A 17,982-nucleotide genomic window follows, 5' to 3' on the forward strand; every position below is an offset into this window, starting at 1 on the left:
GAGAGAAGCCTCTCTGTCTGTCTGTCTGTTTGTCTGTCTGTAGGTCTGTGTCTCCTGCCCTGACGAGTCGTCTCGCCTGAATTAACTGTAACCGCACAGTCATTCTCCCCTCTGTTCCGCTCTCACCCTCCCTCTATCGCCCTTCTTCCCCTTATCTCTCCCACTTCCTGTCTCATTTCCTAAATTTTTCTCCCTCAATCCCCTCAGCCATTACTATTCCACAAAGCCATGCCCCAAGCCCATACCTCTCCTTCTCCCATCCCTCCATCCATCTTTACTTCTGTTCTGTCATCCTTCAATCACTCCTTCTCTCTTCTATCCCTCCATCCATCCCTCTCTCCTCACGGGGGTCTGATGGCGTGTTGCTCGCAGCATGATGCTATCTTGTCCGTCCCAAGTCTCCGACACACACACACACACACACACACACACACACACACACACACACAGCTCCACAATCACTATCCCTACCCCCCAGTCTCCAGCCAAAATTAGATCCGAGCATGCTGCATCCTACCCAAATCCTAACAATTTGTCATTCTCTGAAATGTGAAATCAAAAGGACAGCATGGGGGAGCAGTTGTGTGTGTGTGTAATGCAAGTTTACAAGTCATTTTTCATGGGCGTATCGCAAAGCCACCCCGCGTCTCGGAGCTAAAGGGACGGGGAGGCACAACGGAAGATATGTGTGTGTGTGTGTGTGTAAGAGTGTGATGGAGGCAGAACGGAAGAGCTCCAAACCATAGTCTAACAGTAGCGTGGGAGGCATGGGAATTAGCCACAGTAGTCATCTTTTCAAAGCTCAAAGCCCAAACGAGGCAGAGAAAGACACAGCGGAACGAGGGAAAAGGGGAGAAGGAGGAGTAAAGTTGAGAAAGTGGAACGAGTGAGGGGTGGAGGAGAGTTTTAATGTAGACCTGCTCAACTCTGTTCACGGTGTGTGTTTGGGATTTTAGGCCTTTGAGTGTGTCTGAGAGGGCAGAGGTGGCAGCATTAGTCATAGTGTAGTCTACAGCTTTGTGTGTGTGTCGGAGTATATGAGGTCTCGGCACACATGTTTTGTTTTACACGGGGGAGCGAGAGCTCCTCGCTTCACTGCAGACTTCCAATGTAGCTAATCACATGGCTAATTAAGGAGATCATAACACTGTTGTGTGTGTGTGTGTGTGTGTTTGTGTGTGCATGCCCTGCTGGTATCCAAGAAGTGAACTATAATTGATGTAGCCTGTTTAAATGATTAGCAGAGACTGTGTGGGCCAGATTCAAATCATTGTAAACCAATCCCTTAAACAATTAATTTCATTGTGATTAAGTGGTGGTCTCCACACCAATGATTCAATTCAACACGACTGTGTTGTCCTCACCTTGCTCATGGACTGAACAATGAATGATCACCTTGTAGTTAAACATGTTCTTTCTACAGCTTTAGTGTAAGTTCCACAGATATCCTCACATTATTTCGCTCTCACTTCACTGTTTTTCTCTTGAGCCATTTAATTTAGCTTTGCGCTTCTTTTGGACTCAGCAGGGAGATTGGAACACCAATGAGAGAGAGATAGTAGGGAGATTGGAACATCACTGAGAGAGATGTATAGTAGGGAGATTGGAACACCACTGAGAGAAAGATATAGTAGGGAGAATGGAACACTAATGAGAGAGAGATATAGTAGGGAGATTGGAACACCACTGAGAGAGAGATATATAGTAGGGAGATTGGAACTCCACTGAGAGAGATATATAGCAGGGAGATTGGAACACCACTGAGAGAAAGATATAGTAGGGAGATTGGAACACCAATGAGAGAAAGATATAGTAGGGAGATTGGAACACCACTTAGAGAAAGATATAGTAGGGAGATTGGAACACCACTTAGAGAAAGATATAGTAGGGAGATTGGAACACCACTTAGAGAAATATATAGTAGGGAGATTGGAACACCAATGAGAGAAAGATATAGTAGGGAGATTGGAACACCACTTAGAGAAAGATATAGTAGGGAGATTGGAACACCACTTAGAGAAAGATATAGTAGGGAGATTGGAACACCAATGAGAGAAAGATATAGTAGGGAGATTGGAACACCAATGAGACAGAGATATAGTAGGGAGATTGGAACACCACTGAGAGAGAGAGATATAGTAGGGAGATTGGAACTCCACTGAGAGAGAGATATAGTAGGGAGATTGGAACTCCACTGAGAGAGAGATATAGTAGGGAGATTGGAACACCACTGAGAGAGAGATATACAGTGGGGAGAACAAGTATTTGATACACTGCCGATTTTGCAGGTTTTCCTACTTACAAAGCATGTAGAGGTCTGTAATTATTATCATAGGTACACTTCAACTGATGTATCAAATACTTATGTCATGCAATAAAATGCAAATTAATTATTAAAAAATCATACAATGTGATTTTCTTGATTTTTGTTTTAGATTCCATCTCTCACAGTTGAAGTGTACCTATGATAAAAATTACAGACCACTACATGCTTTGTAAGTAGGAAAACCTGCAAAATCGGCAGTGTATCAAATACTTGTTCTCCCCACTGTAGTAGGGAGATTGGAACACCACTGAGAGAGATATATAGTAGGGAGATTGGAACACCACTGAGAGAGAGATATAGAAGGGAGATTGGAACACCACTGAGAGAGAGATATAGTAGGGAGATTGGAACACCACTGAGAGAGAGATATAGAAGGGAGATTGGAACACCACTGAGAGAGAGATATAGTAGGGAGATTGGAACACCACTGAGAGAGAGATATAGAAGGGAGATTGGAACACCACTGGGAGAGAGATATAGTAGGGAGATTGGAACACCACTGAGAGAGAGATATAGTAGGGAGATTGGAACACCACTGAGAGAGAGATATAGAAGGGAGATTGGAACACCAATGAGAGAGAGATATAGTAGGGAGATTGGAACACCACTGAGAGAGAGATATAGAAGGGAGATTGGAACACCACTGAGAGAGAGATATAGTAGGGAGATTGGAACACCACTGAGAGAGAGATATAGAAGGGAGATTGGAACACCACTGAGAGAGATATAGTAGGGAGATTGGAACACCACTGAGAGAGAGATATAGAAGGGAGATTGGAACACCACTGAGAGAGAGATATAGAAGGGAGATTGGAACACCACTGAGAGAGAGATATAGTAGGGAGATTGGAACACCACTGAGAGAGAGATATAGTAGGGAGATTGGAACACCACTGAGAGAGAGATATAGTAGGGAGATTGGAACACCACTGAGAGAGAGATATAGTAGGGAGATTGGAACACCACTGAGAGAGAGATATAGTAGGGAGATTGGAACACCACTGAGAGAGAGATATAGTAGGGAGATTGGAACACCACTGAGAGAGAGATATATAGTAGGGAGATTGGAACACCACTGAGAGAGAGATATAGAAGGGAGATTGGAAAGACAAGAAAATAAAAAGGAGAGGGAACGAGAGAAAGTAAGAGAACGCTGTAAAGAAAGAGAGATGCAGAGATTGAGAGGCAGGAATGGAGAATGGAGCGAGAGAAAGGGGAAGAGAAAGTAAAGCGAGATGGAGAAGAGGGGGATGGAGAGAGTAACAGAGGCCCTATAGCGGCCCTCTCTGTGGCGTGAACTAACTCTCTCTAAGTGTTCATAATGACAGTCTCGGAGGACGGCACACAAACACATACCACATACACACACACACACACCACACACACACATCTGAAGAGCGATGGGAGAGAGAGAGGGGGAGGACAGAGGAGAGAAATCAGGAGCTGTTTATTGATGGGGGATGAGGAGAGGAGAGGAAAGACCCTTTTTTCTTTCTTAAATGAAAACGGGAGAAAAGTATCGCTCCCCACTGCTCTCCGCACGGAATAATTAAGCACGGAGATGCAAAAGACTCCTTAATTAGATTTTTTAATTATTTAGGATTTGACTTCTTTCTATAGTGGCCCAATTAAGAAAGCTCATCAGAAAAACTAAAGAGATGAAGAGAGTCTTCTCCTCTTCCTCCTCCTCTTCCTCCCCCTCTCCTCTCTCTGATTCATGGTGAGGGACAGAATACCTGCTCCCCCTGTTTGAAAACTTCTCTCTTCCTCTTTCTCTCCCCTCTTTCTCTCTGTTTTTAATTAACAGGTGTTTTGATGTAAAGACTGAGAGGAGGGGTGGAGAGTGGGGGTGCAAGAAAGAGGGAGAGCGTGACAGAATATGAAATGAGTTTTTATATCATGGCTCTAATGATCATGTAGAAACTCTTTGGAGTTTGTCTGAAAGTTCTAGCTGTTACTGCTGAACATCTCTTACTTTTATAGGATATAACATAGAGAGAGAGAGAGAGAGAGAGAGAATTCTGCAAAGATATCCCCTGTGTACAACGAAAAACTCAAAATAATGGATGCATTGCAGAATTAGGCCGATACCCGCTAATTATCCAAATCCAGAAAGAGCCTATAAATTCTATAACCACGTAAAAGGAAGCGATTCCCAAACCTTCCATAACAAAGCCATCACCTACAGAGTGATGAACCTGGAGAAGAGTTCCCTAAGCAAGCTGGTCCTAGGGCTCTGTTCACAAACACAAACAGACCCCACAGAGAACCAGGACAGCAACACAATTAGACCCAACCAAATCATGAGAAAACAAAAAGAGAATTACTTGACACATTGGAAAGAATTAACAAAAAAACAGAGCAAACTAGAATGCTAAAACAGAGAGTACACAGTGGCAGAATACCTGACCGCTGTGACTGACCCACAAAATGAGGTGGAAACTGAGCTGCACTTCCTAACCTCCTGCCAAATGTATGACCATATTAGAGACACATATTTCCCTCAGATTACACAGATCCACAAAGAATTCGAAAACAAACCCAATTTTGATAAACTCCCTTATCTACTGTGTGAAATACCACAGTGTGCCATCACAGCAGCAAGATGTGTGACCTGTTGCCACAAGAAAAGAGAGAGAGAGAGAGACTTGTCTCGTTGTGGGTGTTGCTTTTCTAGGGCTGCTCACCAGAGGCCTCACTAAATTAACATCTGATGTGCTCAGAGACTGTCCCAAAACCCTGGAGCCCTGTGCTCTACCCCTCCTTCTCTCTCCCTCCTCTTTTCTTATCTCTCTCTCGTTCCTCCACATCCCCTGTTTCCAGGGGTTGAGGTGTATTCCCCAAGTGGGACAGTGAGGTAGCCTATGATGAACACTGAGTAGTAATAAACGTCCACTTAAGATCTGGAGGGAAAAAGGGAGAAAACTGCCTACTTCAACACTTGTCATTTTCCCTCCTCCGTGGATTCTCTTTGTTCTTTAATCTCTTTCCTCCATTCTCTTGTTCTCTTTCTCTAAGTGCTGTCAGTCTCTGTCCCTGTAGGTGAGTAAACACAATGTTATGGTGAGGCGTTATGAAGGGAGGGAGAGAGAGAATGAATGAGGGAGGAGAGGACGTTTAGTGTGTCGTTTCCCTGTAGGGATTTCTCTTTAAATTACCTGTTAAATGGCCTCAAGAGGAAGGTGTGTGTGTGTGTGTGTGTCTGGTGCTGAAGGCCATTCTCCTTGGTTACACACACATGCTTCCCCTCTCCAAGGCATGTGGGCTTCATATAAAATCTGAATTAAAGTGATTCTGTCCCTATGTTCTCCCTCTTCTCCTCTCTTTCTTGCTCACACACACACACACACACACACACACACACACACACACACACACACACACAGATATAGTGTTGTTCTCAGCGTATAGTTTCTCCCTTGCGGTCTCAGTCGGGTCAGGCAGTGAGCAGTCACTGGTCACTGTCCTTGTTGACCACAATTAGACCACATAGTCAGAACCAGTCTAGAGGACCAGGAATGCTCATCCAAAAGGGATCAGGGGTGTGAGTGGGGTTGTATGATGCTGTGAGTGTGTGTCTGTGGTGGGTGGGGGGGGGGGGGATTTTATCCCCCTTAGGGTGTCTCTGTCCTCCATATCAGACCCTCCCCTTCTGCTGTGCTGGCACGAGTGATGCCATGATGCCCAGCACTGGTTCAGAACAGGGGTCCCTCTTCACCCCCACCCGCCATATTTTCACCCCACCCTCCACCTTCCCACCATCCTCCATCTTCGACGAATCAGTGTGTTTCCTTATGCACAGGAGACTGGTGGATGGGAGGGAGGGAGGGAGGGAGGGAGGGAGGGAGGGAGGGAGGGAGGTAACAGTAGAGTGGCTCTCTTTTTTTATTTTCCTTTCTTTCCTTTTCTTCTCGCTCCCTCTGTCCACCGGAAAACTTTGAAATAATTTGTGTCTCGTGGGTTTTTACACATTCTAATTTCCAACTAAATGGGACATCTGTTTGAGAAAGGGAAGATATGCCACGGTTGCCAAGGCAACTATCAGTCTGAAGGAGGGGGGAACAAAAGTCCAACAGCTTTTATGGACAGAATTAGACTTTAGTGGATGTAGCTAACGCACATTATCCCTCCAAGACAAACAGAGCTTAGACACATGCTAGTCCCTCTCTGTCACTCTCTCTCTTTCCCTCTCTTTCCCTCTTCCTCTCACTTTTTGCCTCATCCCCCTTTTTCTCTTCCCCTCTCTCCCTATCTCTTCTCTCCGCTCCTTCCCTATTTCAACCCTCCCCCCTCTGCAGAATCAGAAGAAAAAAAAAAGATACGCATCACATTGAGATCTGCCACCAATTCAAAAGGAAAGCCCCTCCCCCATATCCCCCATCTCTCCACTCTTTCCCCGTCTCCCCCACTGTCGTCTCAACTGTCTCTCCTCCTCTGTGAAGCCACCTCTTCCTCCATGGTAATTGGCCATTATTTAGAACAGGAAGGGACAAATGTGCTTCCCTAGCGCTTCTAAATGCTATTTAAATGGGAATTCATTATGTTCTCTGCTAACAGGGTTAGCGCTGTTATTAGGGCTGTTATTAGGGAACTGTGGAAATGAGACAAGCAGGCAAGCAGCAGTCAAAATACGGCAAAGACCTGTTGTCTGCCTGTGACACTCTATAGAGGTGTGTTTTGAATGGATTCAGCCTAGACCCTGGATGATAGGTGTATGGGCAGGTATGGACACAGGAGAAAGATGTCAGATCATCTACTCAACCTGCAGATTACTTCAAAGTGGAGGGGGAAATTCAGATTACTGTGCATTGGACCTTATGTTGACCCAGATCAGTGTTAACAAAATGGTAGGTCAACTCGTGGCTTTTACATCATAAGTGCTGGCTTGAAACAAGATCACTACTTTAAGCATTAGGTAGGTCATCGCACAGACAAATCTTTAAGGAGAACCTTGCTGGCATATTTGGGTATATTCTGTTCCTCACTCTGCCCACTCCCCTCTTTCTTTCTTGGCCCTCCTCCTCCCTCCAACCCTCTTTGTCTGCCAATCTTCCTGTCTGTCTGTTTGTCCATCAATCTCTATTTTTTTCATGTTTCTCTTCTTCTCTCATTCTCTCCTTCCTTTCTCTGTTTCTCTCTTTCTGTCAAGTGTATCCACATTGGGAGAAGACATAGGTGGTGGCATGTGGACTTCCACATGAAATGTGGAAGTGTCCTGAGTGGCGCAGTGGTCTAAGGCACTGCATCGCAGTGCTAACTGTGCCACTAGAGATCCTGGTTCGAATCCAGGCTCTGTCGCAGCCGGCCGCGACCGGGAGACTCATGGGCGGCGCACAATTGACCCAGCGTCGTCCAGGGTAGGGGAGGGAATGGCCGGCAGGGATGTAGCTCAGTTGATAGAGCATGGTGTTTGCAACGCCAGGGTTGTGGGTTCGATTCCCACGGGGGGCCAGTATAAAAAATAATAATATATATGTATTCAATAACTGTAAGTCGCTCTGGATAAGAGCGTCTGCTAAATGACTAAAATGTAAATGTAAATCCCCCACCCTAGCAGCAACGTTAGTGCAACATTAGTGTAACGTGTCTCTGTGCATCCTGTGAGAGCAGCATCCGACGGGAGCTCATTATCGCTGGGCATGAAGTCGTCTGGCAGGACCCAGCAGATTTGTCATCTCTCAGTATCTCGCACTACCCAGCCAGGGATAGGGGAAGAGAGGGAGGGGAGAGAGGGGGAGAGAGGAGTGGGGTCTTTGTTCGGGGTAGTTAGCTACAGAATCTGGAGAAACTCACAGAGCATTTCATGACTATGCACAGTAACTCTGTTCCTGACATTGTATTTTCATAGGGATCCATGACAGACATGTCATAGTGTGACTACATGTCTTAATATTCTAACCTTGTGAGGAGTCTATTGATTAGGTAGAGAGGGTGATATAATTATGTTTACTGCATTTTGCTTGAGATTGTATCGGCAACTGTGTTGTAACTTATAAATTCTTATTTTGAAAAAGGGCCGTAAATTGCTGAAACATTGTCAATAAAAGTGTTCCTTCCTCCTCATTCTCTCAGGTTAATACAGTAAGAAATGCTTTTAGCCTGATTTAGTTTCAGAGCTCCACTTGCTGATATATGGTGTGATGTAAAACACCAGACATATTAGTGATAATACGATAGTGAACGACCCAGAAATATTAGTGATAATACGATAGTGAATGACCCAGAAATATTAGTGATAATACGATAGTGAATGACCCAGAAATATTAGTGATAACACGATAATGAATGACCCAGAAATATTAGTGATAATACGATAGTGAATGACCCAGAAATATTAGTGATAATACGATAGTGAACGACCCAGAAATATTAGTTATAATACAATAGTGAACGACCCAGAAATATTAGTGATAATACGATAGTGAATGACCCAGAAATATTAGTGATAATACGATAGTGAATGACCCAGAAATATTAGTGATAATACGATAGTGAATGACCCACAAATATTAGTGATAACACGATAGTGAATGACCCAGAAATATTAGTGATAATACGATAGTGAATGACCCAGAAATATAAGTGATAATACGATAGTGAACGACCCAGAAATATTAGTTATAATACGATAGTGAACGACCCAGAAATATTAGTGATAATACGATAGTGAATGACCCAGATGCCATATTCTGTTGTGTAGCCCTAAATTCCTGCAAAGTGGTGTGTATGTTTAACTACTAGAAGTCTTTCCTGTTACAGCAGGGGGTCGCAGTTCCAGAGAGACCCACTAGGTGTCATCCTCCGACAACCTTAGGCCCCTCCTCACTCACAGTCAGGACTAATCATCATCCTACTGGTTCACCTGTGTATTTATTCCCTCACTTCCCTGTGTTCCCTTGCTCAGTTTTCTCTGCTAGTTTCTCTATGTCCAGCAGTACTACTCAGTGTCTGATCGGTGATCTATGTACAGGTACTTGAAGTGTTCTCCCTGTTTCGTTATTTGTTTCAGTCTTAAGTAGTGTTTCGTATTTTGGCTGTCAGCCGGTTTTTGGAGACTTATTTTTATCGTGATAAGTCCGTTATTTTGTATTTTGGCTTCGGGACCACCAGTAAAGATCCTTGTTTCATCATCTCTGCCTACTGTCTATCCTGCACCGCACCTGGGTCACACCTCACCCCAACCCTTACACTTTCCTAAGTCCCACTTTTATGCATTTCACTGATGTAGTTTTGATGTGTGTGCAGATTTACAATTGACAGATCATAAGTGAAGCATAAGCTGTGTAAGCTATATCACAGGTATAGGAGAGACGTGTGTGAGAGGCTCAGTCCCTGATCAAACACTGTTTCCTCTGAGATTCTGACTGGGCTAGTTTCTGCTGATCCTTACTTTTCTAACTGTTCCTAAAAAAAGAGAGAGAGAGGGAGGGGGAGAGGCACGAAGGAGAGGAAAGCGAGGGAGGGCAGAGATGCATTTGTCTTTTCTGACATTCAACTTGATTACAGAGCAACAGCAGCAGGCAGGAGAGACAGGGGAAGAGAGTGACAGAGGAAGAGAGTGACAGAGGAAGAGAGTGACAGAGGAAGAGAGTGACAGAGGAAGAGAGGAGAGCAGGAACAAGAGACACATCTATTCATCTGTCACTAACCCTACGCATGAGTCCCTCTCTGTCACTCTCTCGCTTTACCTCTCACAATTTCCCCATTTCCCCATTTCTCTGTCTGTCTGTCTGTCTGTCTGTCATTTCTCTTTCTTTATCTGTCTGGTGGTACGTCTGTATCACTCTTTTTCCCCATTTCTAATTCATCGTTCTCTTTTTTGTCTTTGTCTATCCGTCTCTCCTTCTCCCTACAGTATATAATATATTTCTGTTCCCCCTCTTTTTTCCTCTCCTCTCCTCACTCCCTCTATCCCTCATCGTTCCCCTTTAGAGGAAGTCTGCCTGCATTTGATTAAATGTGGGAATCAGTCTATAGGGAGACTGAGTTCTGCCAGGTGTGTTTGTGAGTGTGTGAGAGAGTGTTTGTGCATGTGAGTGTATGTGTGATCGACACGGGGCGGTGAGAACGATGTTTCAGCATTTCACCAAACAAGCAGAATGAATGGCACAGTGGAGGAGTAGACATGGAAGAGAGAGAGGACAGGAGGGAGAAATAGAGGGAGAGAGAGATGGAGGGAGAGAGGAAGAGCGGGAGGGACGGGTGAGGGGTATGTGACAAACACAGGTGGGAGCTCTGGGATTTATGGGGGGGAGGTGGGGGTTAGTGGTTGGTTTAGACAGCAGCTGCACTTCATTGACGGGGCTCCCTGTTGGAATGGATGAAACCAGCTTGATTTGACAAAGAAATGTAGATTTTCAAGAGGAAATGTACAGGCAGCTTCACAGCTGTATAATATTGTTGTGTGCTGCTGCTAGTTTATTAAATAATAAAGATTAGATTTTTACTGACAGAATAGATGCTCTCCTTTTAGAAAACCCTGTAAGAACACATTTATGGCTTTAAACCTAACATTGAAGGTGTGGGGGGTTCTTGGGTTGTGTGCTGCTGCTGCTGATGATGAGTGTGAAAGCTGTGAATGAGCACAGCTGTGAGGCTGACTGCTGCTGGGCCAGAGAACCAGGCCTTTCAGACTTCACACAAGACAAGTGTCTCTGTACCCATCACTGTTTTGTTGATGAGGCTTGGTGTGTGTGTGTGTGTGTGTGGGCAGATGTCCCTGCACTCTGTCACAGATGGGCTTTGCGATGCCACCTTGGTCTGCTCCAGCTTCGCTAGGATGGTTGGACACTGAGACTACTGCTGTATAGGGGTGTGTCTGTGTATAACAAAATGTGTATATCAGCTCAGAGGGAGTTGTGCAGGTTTGTGTGTCAGTGCGTTTGTGTAAGCCCTGGGGCCAGACATTGACTGGTGTAACTCAGTGAGTGTACTGTACGGTGTTTAGTGGATGAGAGCTCGGTGGTAGTCCGTCACCTAATCCTCCACCCACCCAGTGCTTAGACCCCTACTGCGCTCACCGCTCGCCTGCAATTAAACCACTACAGAGACACACACACAGGCGCTGAGAGAGGGAAAGATGGGAGGAGAGACAGCAAAACAGCATTGCTTGATTTCCCATGGGTCAACATTACGGATAAAGTTTCCCTGTTTCGGTGTCTTGTGTGTATTCATATTTCTTTCAGAATTTGGAGCGTGTATGCACTTTGTGTATGTATGCATAGCGTGCGTGCGTGCATTTGTGTGTGTCAGCCCGGTGCTCCTCGGTTCCTCCTGACCCTGCTGGGTGTTACATAAGTCACGCTGAGGGCCAATATGTCCCCAATCTGCCTCTCCACAGAGAGAGGGGAAGGGGGGATGGGGGCAGTTAGAGGTAAAGAGGTGGAGAGGTGAGATTAGACAGGAAGAGAGGGAGGGAGAGAGTGGGTGTTCACTAGATGACCGACATATAGAAGGAGTGTGATGCGTGCAAAGAGTTTATTCCGTCGATAAACAGTTGCGCAAGCATGCGACAACAAAACTCAGGCACAGGGGAAATATCTACCCTGGCAACAACAAGGTAAGGGTAGCTCAACCGAGCTACACACAGCTCACTACAAACAATCACCCACACAGACAAGGAAGCAGAGGGAACACTTGACTAATGACTAATTGGGGATAAGGACCAGGTGTGTGTGATTAATTAGACAAGACAAGTGGAGTAATGATAAATGGATCGGCAGCAGCTAGTAAGCCGGTGACGACGAACGCCGAAACCTGCCCGAACAAGGAGGGGAGGCAGCCTCGGCGGAAGTCGTGACAAGGAGGAATAAATAGATTGATTTATGGTACACTGATAGATCCAATAAAATGAAGATGGAGCATGAAAGATTAAAGAAGGACAGGGGGAAATGAAGAAAGATGGTGACAGGAAGAGCGGGAGGGTAAGGTGGTGTTGAAGTAAGGACTGTTCTGTAGCTCACACAGGGAAAGGGGATATCCAGTCAGTTGCACAACTGAATGCATTTAACCGAAATGTGTCTTCCACATTTATCCCAACCCCTCTGAATCAGAGAGGTGTGGGGCCCTGCCTTAATCGACATCATCGGCGCCCTGGGAGCAGTCGTTGTTGGGGATTAACTGCCTTGCTCAAGGGCAGAATGGCTGATTCGAACCAGCGACCTTTCAGTTACTGAAGGCTGGGCCGGGCCCTGTCACATTTCCTTATTGTCCGAGTCAGATATACAGTACTCTGCCTTTCAGCATTCTCTCTCTCTCTCTCCTTCCCAATCTCTTATTTTCCCTCTATCCCACTCCCTTTATTTCCCTCTCTTTCAATCTCCCTCTCTTTCTCTGCATCAGTGTCTGTCTTTCTCCCTCTCCCTCTCCCTCTCCTTCCCCCTTTCTCTCTCCCTCCATCTCTCCTCCTCCCTGTGTCTCAGTAGTCCTGCTGTGAGGATCAATCTTGCCGGGTGGACTGGCTTGTGTGTGTGGTAGTCGTGATTAAACATCAAAGTCTGTACATTAACCATTGTGTGCAGGAGGGAGAATAGTGTGCGCCGGGAAAGGTTTAGAGTTGGGATTAATAATGGAAAAGAGAAAGAAACATATTTCTCTGTAACATATGAAATAGTGTCTGCTTGGAGTCAAACTCTCTTATGCTTCTCCGATGTACTGGCGTGGGCTGTGTGTGTGTGTGTGTGTCTGTAAATTAACTTATAACTGTCCTATTCAAATATTTTAATCCTATTTTGTGTGATCGAGAGAATGGGACAGAAGCAGTGTTGATGCTACTTCTTAAACGGACTCATTTTAAAATGGCTCCTGATTGGCTCATGGAGTAGACTAAAGAAGACAATAGGAGATATCAGACAATCAGAAGACATAAGAGTATCTAGTAGTATTTAATAGTATCTAATAATGTATTGTTTGTGTGTAATTAACCTGTAATAGTAAGTAGTGTTAACAGTCAGTAGCCTGTGTTTGAACTAGCCCACCTAGCCTCAAGGCTAGTGAATGAGTGAATGAGAACAGGAAGACACTAATAGCATCTCTAAGCAGTTCTGTTGACCTCTATCTGAGCAGCGGAGTCCCAATGGACGTCTCCCACCCCGGAACACTTTTAATTGAAACAGGCTCTTAACGAGGTTAGCTGCGGGGGGTAGTGAGGGGGGGGGGCATCATGTACGAAGACACACGTCAAGTGGTGCGGGGAGGCGGGTGGGTTTAATAAGAAGAACTCCGCTCTTAGGAGTGACGAGTGACAGCAACCCACTTTAGTATTACCCAGATACGTACACACATTCGTACACACATACAGTACACACACACACGCAGTCTAATAAGAGCACACAAGCAGAGTGTACGTCGTGACTCTGTGTGTGTGTGTGTGGGTGTGTGTGTTCCTCCCCTTCCTCACAGGCTGTTATTAGGGTCGTTAAGTCGACAGTAGCTCTTAATTAACTCAAGCTGAGGTGATGATGGTGGGGTGTGACTGCATCCACACTGCTTCACTGAGAAATGGCAAACTTGAAATGAACACCCACACACACACACACACACACACTCCTGTAGCATACACACATTCATTAGCTGTCTCTCATCATCTATTCCATCTTCCTGTTCTGCTTCTCTTCATACTGTTTGTCAAAATATGTATAGAGAGAACCCAGACTGGTTCTATACTGTATAGATACCACTCTCTTCTGTGTTCTCTCTCCGTTTTTCTTTACCTCCCTTTCTCTACCTCTTCTCTTTTCCTCTGTCTCACAACATCACTAAAGCCATCTCCCTCTCTTTCTCTCTATTCTCTCTTTCTCTCTTTCTCAGCAAGCCTGTTCCTCTCTAGACCTCAGGATAAGTCTGGAATTGATTTAGATTTAAAATTCCTCTCTTCTTCTGGCGTGGTGTTTTTCTTCCTAACGACTGTGAAGTTAACCAAAGTGTGTGTGGTTAACGCCTCACGCCCCTCAGCACTGCCTGATTCGTTAATCATTCATGGGCTTTCTCCAATGATATCATTAGGCTTCTGAATGGAGAAATATACACACACACTCACTGAAATAGTTACACACACGCATTACCGAGAGCGAGACTGATCTCTTATTTGTTTTCAAACCTTCTATAATATTACCCTGTTAAGTAAGGTGGGGTTTTGGGTAAACCTGACTCTCTCTCTCTCTCTCTCTCTCTCTCTCTCTCTCTCTCTCTCTCTCTGTCAGTCTCTCTCTCTCTCTCTCTCTCTCTCTCTCTCTCTCTCTCTCTCTCTCTGTCAGTCTCTCTCTGTCAGTCTCTCTCTCTCTCTCTCTCTCTCTCTCTCTGTCAGTCTCTCTCTCTCTCTCTCTCTCTCTCTCTGTCAGTCTCTCTCTCTCTCTCTCTCTGTCAGTCTCTCTCTCTCTCTCTCTGTCAGTCTCTCTCTCTCTGTCAGTCTCTCTCCGTCAGTCTCTCTCTCTCTCGCTTCAGAAAAGAAAGGGGGAAAAGAATCACATTAAATGAAAGTACGGTATGCCGTTGTTTTTTCCCCAGTGTGCTTTGCTTTGCCCCTAGACGACGCCTAGGGATCCAGCGCTCTAACTCAAACATCTGTTTCCTTCTTTTTCATATCCATAACAAATAACAAACCTTGGGTATTAACAATCTTTAATACGCTGAGCACGTCCCCAATTATCCTCCCTAACTGCACCAAAAAACGCTAGTTATATTCTAATCCCTTTCCTGGTCAAATCATATTTATATAGTAGAGATGTTATCCACGGTATTATATTATTTTAGTTTTCGTGTTTAGACGGCAAACAGAAGAATCAGGGTTTTTCCTGGAATGAAGATACACTCTCACAGTAAAATCAGTGTAACTTCCTTTAGCTACTGTGTTAAGGATGTAACATGCTACACTGCTGACATATGACGTTTTATATGGTCCATGTCTTAAAGGAATACAGTCAAATAACTTTCAGTCAGGTGAACTTTCAGAGCCAGATGAACTTGTGGATACCATTTGTATGTCTCTGTGTCCAGTATGAAGGAAGTTGGTGGTAGTATCGTGATCCAATGCTAACTAGCGTTAGCACAATGACTGGAAGTCAATGGGTATCTGCTAGCATGTTAGATACTGTATAGCATGTGATTTTGGCCCTAGTGGTAGAAAATCCCAGACTTTTAACTTGAGACGAGCTGTAAGTGGGAACAGAAAGAAGAAATGCAAGTATTTACATAATGTACAAACTCACTTTTTTCTCTCTCATTCCCTTAATCTCTATCTCATTCCATCTCCATGTCTCTCTCAATAGCCCCTTGATTCTTTCTCATCTCCCCTTTTTCGCTTTCCACCCCCCTTTCTCTCTCTCTCTTTCTCTCTCTCTCGGTCTCTTTATCTAACCCTCTGTTAAGAAAATTACAGTCCAATAGCGATTACCAGAGAAAAGTGCTTTTCCTCTGTCTCTCATCACTCGTTTGTACTTCATCTCTCCATTCAGATATGAAGAGGGGATGGATGGGGGGCGCATCAATAGAGGTTGCGTCTCAAATGAACACTCTATTCCCAATATAGTGCACTACTTTTGACCAGGGCCCATAGGGGTTCTGGTCAAAAGTAGTGCACTAGGGAATAGGGTGCCATTTGGGACGCAGAAGAGACTGGCAGCTCATCTCATTTTAATTGAGACATCCATGTTAAGACGAACATGAATATTTAACGGGCCCAATTAATATGCTAAGGCAAATTTAAATGTTTAAAAATTCACTGTGTAAATTAGTCAAATTGCGTTCACTGGGAACTTCAGACGTTTCATCAAGTGTTTAGGCTCTGATGTCCCAAAGTGATGGAATTTAAATGGAGTAGATTCAAGCTGAAATGGGACACCGTTTCCCATAATGCATCTCTCACTCTGTCTCCTTGACCTCTCTCAGGCGGTGACCCCAGGGTTGGGACCATCACCAAATGTATCCGTCTGTATTATACCACTAGGTCTCTTTTAATCAAGTGTGTGTATGTGCGCGTACATACAGTGGGGGAAAAAAGTATTTAGTCAGCCACCAATTGTGCAAGTTCTCCCACTTAAAAAGATGAGAGAGGCCTGTAATTTTCATCATAGGTACACGTCAACTATGACAGACAAATTGAGAAACAAAATTCCAGAAAATCACATTGTAGGATTTTTAATGAATTTATTTGCAAATTATGGTGGAAAATAAGTATTTGGTCTCCTACAAACAAGCAAGATTTCTGTCTCTCACAGACCTGTAACTTCTTCTTTAAGAGGCTCCTCTGTCCTCCACTCGTTACCTGTATTAATGGCACCTGTTTGAACTTGTTATCAGTATAAAAGACACCTGTCCACAACCTCAAACAGTCACACTCCAAACTCCACTATGGCCAAGACCAAAGAGCTGTCAAAGGACACCAGAAACAAAATTGTAGACCTGCACCAGGCTGGGAAGACTGAATCTGCAATAGGTAAGCAGCTTGGTTTGAAGAAATCAACTGTGGGAGCAATTATTAGGAAATGGAAGACATACAAGACCACTGATAATCTCCCTCGATCTGGGGCTCCACGCAAGATCTCACCCCGTGGGGTCAAAATGATCACAAGAACGGTGAGCAAAAATCCCAGAACCACACGGGGGGACCTAGTGAATGACCTGCAGAGAGAGCTGGGACCAAAGTAACAAAGCCTACCATCAGTAACACACTACGCCGCCAGGGACTCAAATCCTGCAGTGCCAGACGTGTCCCCCTGCTTAAGCCAGTACATGTCCAGGCCCGTCTGAAGTTTGCTAGAGTGCATTTGGATGATCCAGAAGAGGATTGGGAGAATGTCATATGGTCAGATGAAACCAAAATAGAACTTTTTGGTAAAAACTCAACTCGTCGTGTTTGGAGGACAAAGAATGCTGAGTTGCATCCAAAGAACACCATACCTACTGTGAAGCATGGGGGTAGAAACATCATGCTTTGGGGCTGTTTTTCTGCAAAGGGACCAGGACGACTGATCCGTGTAAAGGAAAGAATGAATGGGGCCATGTATCGTGAGATTTTGAGTGAAAACCTCCTTCCATCAGCAAGGGCATTGAAGATGAAACGTGGCTGGGTCTTTCAGCATGACAATGATCCCAAACACACCACCCGGGCAACGAAGGAGTGGCTTCGTAAGAAGCATTTCAAGGTCCTGGAGTGGCCTAGCCAGTCTCCAGATCTCAACCCCATAGAAAATCTTTGGAGGGAGTTGAAAGACCGTGTTGCCCAGCGACAGCCCCAAAACATCACTGCTCTAGAGGAGATCTGCATGGAGGAATGGGCCAAAATACCAGCAACAGTGTGTGAAAACCTTGTGAAGACTTACAGAAAACGTTTGACCTGTGTCATTGCCAACAAAGGGTATATAACAAAGTATTGAGAAACTTTTGTTATTGACCAAATACTTATTTTCCACCATAATTTGCAAATAAATTCATTAAAAATCCTACAATGTGATTTTCTGGATTTTTTTTCTCATTTTGTCTGTCATAGTTGACGTGTACCTATGATGGAAATTACAGGCCTCTCTCATCTTTTTAAGTGGGAGAACTTGCACAATTGGTGGCTGACTAAATACTTTTTTTCCCCACTGTATGTGTGTGTGTGTGTGCCCCCACACACACACACACTCGCTTGCATACATACACAGACGGGCAGGAAATGA

At 44.6% G+C, this 17,982-nt stretch overlaps 1 protein-coding gene across 1 annotated transcript in view; it reads left to right on the forward strand.

Annotated features, from left to right (window-relative positions):
• LOC311139822 (metallophosphoesterase domain-containing protein 1-like) overlaps window positions 1-17,982 on the forward strand; it is a gene marked incomplete at its 3' end in the record, with an annotated part of 221,082 nt that overhangs the window by 199,956 nt on the left and 3,144 nt on the right. The window lies entirely within an intron of this gene.

This window comes from Coregonus lavaretus (genome assembly GCF_964263955.1).
Source record: "Coregonus lavaretus genome assembly, chromosome: 13".
Lineage (NCBI taxonomy): Eukaryota > Metazoa > Chordata > Actinopteri > Salmoniformes > Salmonidae > Coregonus > Coregonus lavaretus.